Source organism: Mustela nivalis, assembly GCF_964662115.1.
Source record: "Mustela nivalis genome assembly, chromosome: 18".
Lineage (NCBI taxonomy): Eukaryota > Metazoa > Chordata > Mammalia > Carnivora > Mustelidae > Mustela > Mustela nivalis.
This window is the reverse complement of record NC_139037.1, coordinates 37,475,325-37,487,959: the sequence shown is the minus strand read 5'-3', so window position 1 is coordinate 37,487,959 and position 12,635 is coordinate 37,475,325. Positions and strand designations below refer to the sequence as shown.

At 41.1% G+C, this 12,635-nt stretch overlaps 1 long non-coding RNA gene across 1 annotated transcript in view; it reads right to left on the bottom strand.

Annotated features, from left to right (window-relative positions):
- LOC309853249 overlaps nt 1-12,635 on the bottom strand; it is a 47,425-nt gene that overhangs the window by 34,262 nt on the left and 528 nt on the right. The window lies entirely within an intron of this gene.

Genomic DNA, 12,635 nt, shown 5'->3' with positions numbered 1-12,635 from the left:
CCAGGGTCCTGGGATTGAGCCCCACATCGGGCTCCATGCTCACCAGGGAGCCTGCTTCCTCCTCTCTCTCTGCCGCCTGCCTCCCTTGCCTACTTGTGATCTCTGTCTGTCAAATAAATAAATAAAATCTTAAAAAAAAAACACCGGTGTGGTACAAGCACAAAAAGATACACAGACGAATGAAACAGAATAGAGAACCCAGAAATAAACCCATGATCATATGGTCAACTAACCTTTGACAAAGGAGGCAAGACTATGCAATGGGAAGAAGACCATCTTCAACAAATGGTGTTGGGAAACTGGACAGCTACATACAAAAGAATGAAACTGGACCAATTTCTTACATCATACACAAAAATAGATTCAAAATGGGTTAAAGACCTAAACGTGAGACCTGAAACCATAAAAATCTTAGAAAAGAGCACCAGTAGTAACTTCTGTGACATCAGCTGTAGCAATATTTTTCCAGATATTATGTCTTCTGAGGTAAGGGAAACAAAGGCAAAAATAAGCTGTTGGGACTACATCAAGATAAAAATCTCTGCACAGCAAAGGAAACAACCAACAAAACGAAAAAGACAACCTATGGAATAGGAGAAGATATTTGCAAGTGACATATCCAATAAAGGGTTAGTATCCAAAATATATAAAGAACTTATACAACTCAACACCAAAAAAAAAAAAAAAAAATCCAATTAAAAAATCGGCAGAAGACATGAACAGACATTTCTCCAAAAAAGACATCCAGATAGCCAACAGACACACAAAAAATGTTCAACACTATTCATCATCAGGGAAATGCATGCCAAACTACAATGAGCTATCACCTTACATCTGTCAAAATGGCTAAAATAAAAAATTCAAGGAATAACAAGTTTGATGAAGAAGTAGAAAAAAATGAAACTCTGTGTCCTGTTGGTGGGAATGCAAACTCATGCAGTTACTGTGGAAGACAGTATGGAAGTTCCTTAAAAAGTTAAAAATAGAACTGCCATATCATCCAGTAATCACGCTACTGGGAATTTACCCAAAGAATACAAAAATACTAATTTGAAGGGAGATATGCACTCCTGTTTACTGAAGCATTATTTGCAAAAGCCAAGATATGGAAGCAGCCCAAGTATCTATAGATGAATAAAAAAAGATGTGTGTGTATACACATAATGGCATATTATTAAAAATTAATTAGTAATAATATATCAATTAATTGGTAATGGTTTAATATCATTAATAATTAATAATAGAATGGTCAAGATGTGGTATATACACACACAATGGAATATTATTCTGTCATAAAAAAGAATGAAATCTTGCTATTTACAACAACACACATGGATTTAGAGACTGTAAAGCTAAGCAAAATAAGCCAGTCAGAGAAAAACAAATACCATATGGTTTCACTCATATTTAAGAAACAAAACACACAAAGAGGTAAAAAAGACAAACCTAAAAGCAGACTCTCTCTCTTTTATTTTAAGATTTTAGTTATTTATTTGTCAGAGAGAGAGAGAGCACAAGCAGGAGGAGCAGCAGGCAGAGCGAGAAGCAGGCTGCCCGCTGAGCAGGGAGCCCAACTCAGGACTCAATCCCAGGATGCTGGGATCATGACCAGAGCAGAAGGCAGACGCTTAACCTACTGAGCCACCCAGGTGTCCCTAAAAAGCAGACTCTTAGCTACAGAGAAAAGATGGTTACTGGAGGCAAAGTAGGTCAGGGAAGGGTAAAATAGGTGACAGGGATTAAGAGTACACTTATCTGGACGAGCACTGAGCAACGCATGGAATTGCTGAACTACTATATTGTACACCTGAAACTCCTATAGCATTGTATGTTAACTGCATTGGAATTAAAATTTTAAAAATTGATGGATACATCATCATAACCAAATAAAGGAAGAATACCATATCCTCATGTCAGTGGATACAGAAAACATATTGCCAAAATTCAACACCTATTCATAATTTTAAAAGATAACTGACAATCTCAACAAGCAAGAAATAAAAGGGAATTACCTCAATCTGATAAAAGCATATTTGAAAAGACTTTAACATAGTCCTTAATGGGAAAAGAGTGAATGCTTTCCTCTTGAGATCAGGAAAAAGGAGATGTTCCAATATTCATCATTATACTAGAAGTCCTGGTCAATGAAATAAAACAAGGAAAGAAATAAAGAAATAAAAGGTATGGGGCACTTGGGTATCTCAGTCTTTAAGCATCTACTTTTGGCTTAGGTCATGATCCCAGGGTCCTGGGATCTAGCCCCACATCACATCGGGCTCTCTGCTCCCTGCTCAGCAGAAAGCCTACTTCTCCCTCTCCTACTCCCCCTGCTTTTGTTCTCTCTGTCGCTGTGTCTCTCTCTGTCAAATAAATAAATAAATAAATAAACTCTTAAAAAAAAAAAAAGAAATAAAAGGTATGCAAATTGAAAAGGAAGACCTAAATTAACTTTATTAAATTTAGGAAGATCTAAATTATCTTTATTCATGGCAGATGACTATGTAAAAAGTCACTAAAAAATACCAAAAAAATTTAGATTAGAAACTGTATTTTATAACCAATGCCACTTAAAATGGCATTAAAAAAGTTAAACATTTAGGGATGAATCTATAAAAATATGTTTAAGGTTAGTATGCTTAAATATTAAAACCGTATTGAAAGAAATTAAAAGACCTAAGTAAATTAAGATACACAGTGTTCATGGATTGGAAGATTCAGTCCTGTTAAGATATCAGGTCTTCCCAGATTGATCTCCGTGCAATCCCAATTAATATCCCAGCAGGCTTTTCTGTAGCAAATGACAAGCTGATTTCAAATTTTATATCGAAATGTAAGAGATTTAAAATAGCTAAAGCACTTTAAAAAAGACAAGCAAGTTTGAAGGAGTTTCACTGCCTGATTCTAAGACTTATGAAAAAGACTTATTCTACAGTAATCAAGAAGTGTGGTGTTGGTATATGGATAAAGAAATAAAATGAATGGCATAGAATAGAGTCCAGAAATAAACCCACAAATACATGGTGAACTGATTTTTGATAAATATACCTAGGGAAAGGACACTCTCCACAACAAAAGATGTTGGGAAACATAGGAGATCCATATGGAAAAAAGCCTAAGCTTTGATTCCTACTTCATACCACATAAAAACTTAACTCAAAGTAGTTCGTAGACTGGAACATAAAAATAGAACTATAGAACCACTACAAGAATACATAGGAGAAAATATCTGTGACCCTTGGGGTAGGCTAAGATTTTAAAATAGAATACCAAAAAAAAAAAAAAAAGCATGAACCATTAAAGAAAAAAATGATAAACTTAGGCTTCACCAAAATTAAAACCTACTTTTCAAAATTTCTTGCTAAGGAAATGAAAGGGCAAGCCACAGACAGAGAGAAAATATTATCAGTACACATTTTTACTGATAATATGAAGGACTTTATCACAAATACAAAAAACTTTCACAACTCAATACTAAGAAGGCAAATCACCCAGGTAAAAACTAGAGAAAGACCTGAAGAGCCAGTTCACAAAAGAAGATATAGAAATGGCTGCAAAGCACTCGGAAAGATGCTTTGCTCATCCAGGAAACAGGAATGAAATCCATAAGGAGATACTACTGCAAACTCACAAGAATGGCTAGAATAAAAAGACCACCAGTGCCAAAAGTTGATGAGGTTATGGGGTAAAAGATTAAATAGAGACTCACCATACAACCCAGCAGTCTTATTCAAGGAATTTCTAAGAGAAATGAAAACATGTGTCCACACAAAGCCTTCTACATGAATGTACATAGCTGCTTAGTCACAATAGCCCCAAACTGGAAACAACCCAAATGTCCATCAACAGGGGACCAGATAAGCAAATTGTAGCAGAACCATACAATGGCATAAGACAAGAAAAGGCAGAGAACCACTGCTACGTGCAACAGTGTGGACAGATCTCAGACTTCACGCTGAGTGAAAGAAACCAGACACAAAGTGGTAGTGTAGGTGGTTCAGGAAAGACAAATTTAATTTATGACAAGACAAAAAGAATCAGTTATTGCTTGGGGCTGACAGTGGAGGGTATGGAACCTGACTGCAAAGTAGCCTGAGAAAAATTGTTGGGGCAACACAGAGGTTCTGTACCCTGATCACAGTAGTGGTTACACTGATACGACCCTTTAGAAAACTTACTTGAAATGGATATAACTCATTGTAAATTATGCCTTGATTTTATCTTATTTTATTTTATTTTTATTTTTTTAATTTTTAAAAAACATTTTATTTATTTGACAGACAGAGATCACAAGTAGGCAGAGAGGCAGGCAGATAGAGATGAGGAAGCAGGCTCCCTGCTAAGCAGAGAGCCCAATGCGGGGCTTGATCCCAGGACCCTGGGATCATGACCTGAGCCAAAGGCAGAGGCTTTAACCCACTGAGCCACCCAGGCGCCCCTCCCTTGATTTATTTTTAAATATACCTATGTTACTTTAATCTTTAAAATAAATAGACTTGGGGCACCTGGGTGGCTCAGTGGGTTAAAGCCTCTGCCTTTGTGTGTGGTGTAAGGAAATGGTCCAATTTCATTTTTCTGCATGTGGCTGTCCAATTTTCCCAGCACCATTTGTTGAAGAGGCTGTCTTTTTTACATTGGACATTCCTTCCTGCTCTGTCGAAGATTAGTTGACCATAGAGTTGAGGGTCTATTTCTGGGCTCTCTATTCTGTTCCATTGATCTATGTGTCAAAATGGATGAAGGAGTGCAATATGAGAAAGGAATCCATCAAAATCCTTGAGGAGAACACAAAGCAATCTCTTTGACCTCAGCTGCAGCAACTTCTTCCTAGGAATATCGCCAAAGGCAACAGAAGCAAGGGCAAAATGAACTACTGGGATTTCATCAAGATCAAAAGCTTTTGCACAGCAAAGGAAACAGTTAAAAAAAAAAAAAAAAGACAACTGACAGAATGGGACAAGATATTTGCAAACGACATATCAGATAAAGCGCTAGTATCCAAAATCTATAAAGAGCATAGCAAACTCCACACCCAAAGAACAAATAATCCAATCAAGAAATGGGCAGAGGACATGAACAGACATTTCTGCAAAGAAGACATCCAGATGGCCAACACACACATGAAAAAATGCTCCACATCTCTCGGCATCAGGGAAATACAAATCAAAACCACAATGAGATACCACCTCACACCAGTCGGAATGGCTAAAATTAACAAATTAGGGAATGACAGATGCTGGCAAGGATACGGAGAGAGGGGAACCCTCCTACACTGCTGGTAGGAATGCAAGCTGGTGCAACCACTCTGGAAAACAGTGTGGATGTTCCTTAAAAAACTGAAAATAGAGCTACCCTATGACCCAGCGATTGCACTACTGGGTATATATCCTAAAGACACAAAAGTGGTGCTCCGAAGGGGCACGTGTTCCTGAATGTTTATAGCAGGAATGTCCACAATAGCCAAATGATGGAAAGAACCTAGATGTCCATCAACAGATGAATAGATAAAGATGAATGGAGTACTATGCAGCCATCAAAAGAAATGAAATCTTGTCATTTGCGACAACGTGGATGGAACTAGAGGGTATTATGCTTAGCAAAATAAGTCAATCAGAGAAAGACAACTATCATATGATCTTCCTGATATGAGGAAGTGGAGATGCAACATGGGGGGCTTGGAGGGTAGGAAAAGAAAAAATGAAGGAAGATGGGATCGTGAGGGAGACAAACCATAAAAGACTTGATCTCAAAAAACAGACTGAGGGTTGCTGGGGGGAGTGGGGACAGGAGAGGGTGGTGGGGATATGGACAGGGTATATGCTATGATGAGTGCTGTGAAATGTGTAGACCTGGCGAGTCACAGACCTGTACCCCTGGGGATAAAAACACATTATATGTTTATTAAAAAATTTAAAAATTAAGATTAATTTTCCTGACAGTCCAGGAATGGGGGGAGCCTTCGGCTCGGGTCATGATCCCAGGGTCCTGGGATTGAGCCCCGAGTCGGGCTTTCTGTTCAGCGGGGAGCCTCCTTCCTCCTCTCTCTCTGCCTGCCTCTCTGCCTACTTGTGATCTCTGTCTGTCAAGTAAATAAATAAAATCTTTTAAAAAAAATAAATAAAATAAATAGACATGAAAATTGCGAGAGAAAAATTAAACAATAATGCAACAGCCCACTATTGTGTAAATCTGATGCCTTTTCCATACATGTGTATCAGAGATCTCTCTGCAGAAGTGCTAAAGGCTAACTAGAAGTGTGGCTGGCCAGTAAGGAAGGGGGATCCTTGTAAGAAACGTTCTTTTTCCGGGCGGCTATGAAGGGAGCAGAACCGGGCCACTGAAGCTTGAGGGGGATGGGGGTGTTGGTGTGCAACATTTAAAGGCTTCAGGGCTCAGATACTGTGCAGAGAGATACTAGCAATTTGCAAAACCGTCAGAAATCGGATTGTAATTTATCTGGTGTCAAGAAGGTTCACAAGTGCTTGCCCAAGGCTGCCTTAAATGAGCATCCAAATACTGAAGACAGGCTTCCAGGCCCCAACTCTGCACTAACGTGCTGACTTCCCTTCTCTGGGTTTTCATTCCCCATTTGTGCCAGAAGGGGGGTAGGCCTAGATGGAAGTCTCCTCCTGTGGTGACACATTCCAGGAGATGTCTGCCCCTTCACTTGTAGCTCCAGGGCTGTACTCACTCACACATTGTCACACTCCCCCCCCCCCCCTGCTCAGCTGGAGAACCGCCCCCCCAGGAGTTTGTGTTCAAGCTAGGAAAGTGGTGGGTTTGTCCTTGTCCTGCACACAGCTCCCCCCACTCCTGGACTGTCAGGAAAGCCCCATGCCCTGAGAAAACCTCATTTCACACCAAAAAAGTTCTCCCAAATCATACACTTTGGGTGGTTTATCACAGAAGTATTTTTAAAAGCACCAACTTGTAAATAACTTAATGACCATCACTTGGGGATGGAATATATAGCCTTTGAAGACTATAATAACAGCAGGAAATCTCATGGTATAATGTTACTTTATAAAAGCAGGATAACCACAGCTAGATTATGGAAAGAGCCGTGTCCACTGACCGATGACTAGATAAAGAAGATGTGATATATATAGATATAGAGATATAGAGGAGATATATATCTCTATATCTCTATCTATATACATACATACAGTGGAATAGTACTCAGCCACAAAAAAGAATGACATCTCGCCATTTGCAACGACATGGATAGAACTAGAGGGTATTACGCTGAGTGAAATAAGTCAGTGAGAGGAAGACAAGTACCATATGATTTCACTCATTTGTGGAATTTAAGAAATAAAACAGATGAACATGGCAGGGGGAGGGGTAAGAGAGACGAACCAAGACACAGACTCTTAACTGTAGAGAACAAACTGATGATGAGCAGAGGGGAGGCGGTGGGGGCTGGGGGAAAGTGGTCATGGAGATTACGGAGGACACTTGTGATGAGCACTGGCTCTTGTATGTAAGTGTCGGGTCACGAATGTCTACACCCGAAACAAATACTGCACTGTATGTTAACTAATTGGAATTTAAATAAAAATTTGGGGGGAGAAAAGAGGAACATTTCTTAAGCAGGATTTAACATTGCGAGCCTTTTGCCTACAATTTAGTGAATATGCATAGTAAGACAGAAGGAAATGCTCCAGGCATCCTGATTCTTGACTGTAGCAGTACATTTGAAGCTTAGGAAGGAATGAAATGGCTTGCTGCCTCTGAAAGCAGTAGCTCAAGGGTCTCATCTTACCAGAGGCCCACCTCCTTCTAGACTAGGTTTTCCTATCAAGGGCTCTCCTCCCCAGGGAGACAAAGAGGGCAGTCAGCAGCTCCAGGTTTCTATTTTCACTGACCTAGCAATCTTAGCAAAAATGGAGAGTCTCTCTGGCAAAAGTTTTGATTCTCACTGGTGAAGCCTTGGTCACACATCCTGAATTAGGATTAATGCTCTGCTGTCCCTCTACCTTGCAGTTCCTAGTAATTTTTGAACGAGGGTCCTTGCATTTCCATTTTGCACGGTGCCCTGCAAATTACTGGTCCTGGTAAATTAGCTGGTCCTGGGTTCAACCCAGTACAAACCCACAATCCAAGAATAGGAGGGTTGATCCCCAGTGGAAAATAGGAAACTTTTATTAGGCAGAAGGGACGGAGAGGCAGCAGATGTGCACCGTAGAAGCGAACGGCGGTGGGGCGAGGGTCATTGAATTTACTGTGAGGTCTACTATTATTACCAACACTATGATTGTTACAGGATTTTTTTTTCTCTATCAGTGCCCACCAGTCTTGGTCACGCTGCTTCGAAGAATGAAGAGGTAGACCCAACCCGACAGAGCAGTGGGCAGCAAAGCCACGTTCACTGACTGACAGCAAAGCAAGAGCATAAAGCTCCCAAGGAGGGAAGGGACCCAAAGGGGTTGCCACCTGAGTTTCTAAGTCTAGGGGTTTTCTAAGTCTAGGGCTTGTTGGCAGATTGTTTTAATCTGATTAACCCTTCCCGTGCCTGTCATCTGATCAGATTTTGAAATCTATCTATCATATGGGAAAGGGCGGAGGGCTCCTTCCAGTGTGGTGTAAAATCCTTCCAAGGGTGACTTCCTCTTAGGGTGGGGCCCCCCTGCCCCTGCCTGCCTGCCTTTCAACTACCCATCATTATTATTTTGCAGTGTGGTACTATTTCTCATTTAAATACAAAATAACCCTAAATAAAAGAAATGTAGTCCTCTCTCTTGAAACCAGAGTGAGAGCTGTCAGAACTGTGGTCTGGGGTCTGGGGTCTCCATCCCAGCTCACCTCCACAGAGTGCAGCTCCACTGTTTCCAGAGCTGGCTCAAAGCACCCCCTAGTGTCTGCAGCTAGGAGGGGTCCAGATCTGATGGACGACTTCGTTTGCAGCTCATGAGGTACATAACCCGGAGGTTGGGGGAGGAGTGGTCTCAGATATCATCTCTCTTTTGACTCCTAATGCCAAGTCTCTGAGTTAGGCCTCATTTTTATTTCCATCTCACTGGGAGGAAAATCAAGGTTCACTGTGGCTGGGTTTCCCATCCAAGTTCACAACTCCAGAAGGTAGGAAGGGGATTAGAACATACATATATAAACTCAGAAGTCCAGGATCCGCCCTTTGAATCCTTTCTGCCTTGACACCAGGACAAAACCTTGAAGCCTCTAATCACGGCTTCCTTAATATGAAAGTGAAAATACACCCAGTCCTTCACGAGGGAACTTAGGGCACCTTCCAACTTTCTCCCCTGCCTAACCCAAGTGCCTGTCCCGGTGGGGGAGGCAGAGGGTTCATCACAAAGGCTCAGAAACCTACCAAGCCCTCCCTGACACAGATCTCACGCCTGGTCTCCACTCACTCCCAGGAAGGGGACAGAAGTCCTTCTGGCTTGCCCAGAGCTCTCTTCACCAGGTTTCTACCCTTCTTTCCAGAGGCCCAATGCTGGACAATTCTCGTTTGCTGTGAAAGTCCCTGTCATTATCTTCATTTTCCAAATACTAATCCAGTTTCTCGTGGGAGATACCTCCAACTTTGCTTCCCTGAGCAATACCAGAATGCATGTCCTGTAGGCCTCTGAGGCAGTTTCCCTAGGCGCACACCCAGAGCGCTACTGTTGGCTCCACAGGTACAAGGCAGGGACTAAGGGGAGGCAAGGGCCTCCCGACATTTGTTCCCTAGGGCTTCGCTTGCTTGGCCTCATCAGAGCCTTGCAAAGGTATGGATGCATTGCATTCCTCTGCACCTGTCATGTGCTCTGCCATCCCTTAATACTACCTGACCTGCTCATGATCCCAGGGTCCTGGGATCAAGCCCCATGTGAGGCTCCCTGCTCCGAGGGAAGCCTGCTTCTCCCTCTCCTCCTCCCCCTGCTGTGTTCCCTCTTTCTCTCTCTCTCTCTTTCTCTAATAAATAAATAATATCACCTGACCTGCTCAACTGTGTCAGTTCAAGGGTACTGTGGCTCTCGCTCCTTTACTCCACCTTCCTCTGATCCCCAGTGGGGATGAGCCTTGTTTGTCCGTCTTAGCCATTCTGAGTCTCCCTCTGGGAAAGGCCTATACATACCCTTTGCCTTTGTTTTGCCTTTTTTAGATTTCTTTTCTATTTTGGACTGGTTTTCAGAAGTTCGTTGATTATTCTAGCTAGAGCCTTCTGTTGGGTTAAGCCATGGAGAACATATCCTCCTAGCTTATCACCCATATGTTGATTTTGTTTGTAAGTTAAGCAACATTTTCTATTTTGCTGCAGTCAAATCCATCATATTTCTCCTCATGGATTGAGCTTTAGAGGTAACGATAAATCCTTTCCTATTACAGAGATATTTCCTACATTCTAACTTATTAGCTTTATATTTTTACCTGTAATAACTAGATAGTTAATCTCTTTGGAGTTTATGTATATGGTATGAGGTAGGAATCCAATTTTTTTCTCCATTATGGAAAGTCAATATTTCCAGTGCCATTTACAAAATAATCTAGCCTTCCTCTAATAATTTGTGATGGTCTCTATTACATGCCAAGTTATCATGTTTAAACGAATTTATTCTGGACCCTCCAAACTATTCCACTTACTATCTGTTTCTGTACCAGTATCACATTATTTCAATACTATGGTTTTATAATATATTTTCATGTCTATAAAGTAAGACCTTCCTTTCATTTTTCTTTTTCAAAATTATCTTAGCAGATCATGGGCTTTTATTTTTCCATATATATCATGGAGTCAGTTTCCCCAGTTTCAACACCATCAGGCTAGAATTTTTACTGGAACTCATTGAATACCCTGATCACTTATGTTCTTTTAAAGTTAAGGCATTATACCACTATGTATCTGCACATTTAGGTCTTTAAAAAACATCCATATATTTGAGTTTTAGATTAAACTCCTTAAAGGTCTTGTGGATTTTTTTGTTAGGTCCCTAACAAATTTCTAAATACTTCAGTATTGTGCAAGGTATCTTATTTTTATTACATTTTCAAGAAATGTATTCTTATTGCAGAGAAATCAATTATTGACTTTACATTCTGATCTTATATAAGCTACTCTTATTCAATGTTATTAGGTTCACTGATTCATCTGTTGATTCTCTTGTGTTCTATGTTGATGATCATTTGACCAAAAAACAAAAACAATGTTCCATAACATCGGTGGACCTTGAGAGCATTATGCTCAGTGAGATAAGTCAGACAGAGAAAGACAAATACTATATGATATCCCTTATACGTGGAATCTAAAAAATCAAAACGAACAACAAAACCTTGGAAAACAGTGTGGAATGGGAGTTACTAAAAGCTGCAGGCGGGGGAATGAGAGTTTAAGAGTATATACAAAATGGGACCAGGGAGGGAGACAAATTATGAGACTCATAATCTCAGGAAACAAACAGGGTTGCTGGGGGGTGAGGGGAAGGGGTGGGGTGGTGGGGTATTGGACCCTGGGAAGGGTATGTGTTCTGGTGAGTGCTGTGAATTGTGTAAGACTGATGATTCACAGACCTGCACCCGGGAAGCAAATAATACATTACATGTTAATAAAATAAAATAAAAATAAATAAATAAATAAGTAAACACACAATACCTTAAAAAAAAAAAAGTACATATTTATCAATAGTAGATAAATAAGTCCTGGGGATTTGATACACACTGTATGAATTAGGCAACAAAACTGTATTATAAACACTGAACTTGCTAAAAGACCAAAATAAGAAGCAGGAGAAGCAGCAGAAACCGCTGCTTTTTTGCTTCCCATCCTTTATCTGCGTGTTCTCACTTTACTGCACTGCCCAGTACCATCAAGGACCATGTTCTGGCCCTGCCAGAAAAACATCCTTGTCTTCTTTCTGACTTTTTTTTTTTTTTTTTGCTTGATTGATTGATTGACTTTAAGTAATCTCTACACCCAAGGAGGGGCTTGAACTCACACCCGGAGATCTAGATTGCATATTTCACTTACTAGGCAATTCTCCTTCTGATTTTTAAAAGTCTAAGAAGATTCGGATTTTCGTCTAGTATTTCGTCTAGTATTTGAAGGCAGCCATTAGAAATTTGCTCTTGAGAAGGAAGGCTGGATGGAGGAGAGCGAGACAGGAGGCAGAAGGATGGATCCCCTAGAAATCCTTGAAGCTGAAGCCGGGCAGGCGAGTGTAGCAGAGAGAGGTGGGGATAGAACTGATGGGATTCTGGGACAGATTACATTCCTGAGTGAGGATCCAAAATTGAAGCCCTATTTGGGGGTTGGCTGCCCCCAAACAGGGCTGGAAGAGATGGTGATGCTCTTCACTGAGGGGAGCTTAGGGGAGAAGCAGATTTGGGGAAGGAATTTGGGTTCCACTTCTGACGCGTTCGCCCACTTGGGGCTGTGGAACATCCAGTGAGGGGTCTACCAGACGTGTGACCAGAAGTATATAGAACCGAGGGCAATGGTCTGGGAGAGGACAAAGATTTAGGGTTCTAGGCTTAACAACTTCAAGCGGTATTAGTGAATTTCACAAAGCGCCCGGCACATAGGGGTCAGCCGCTAGTAGAACTGCCAGGATTACGCTCACAGCGGTGGGAGTTCAAACCAGGGATGGACAGACATCCTAGGGCCAGCCCAGAAGCCAAGGGGGCTGAGGCAGGAGCCC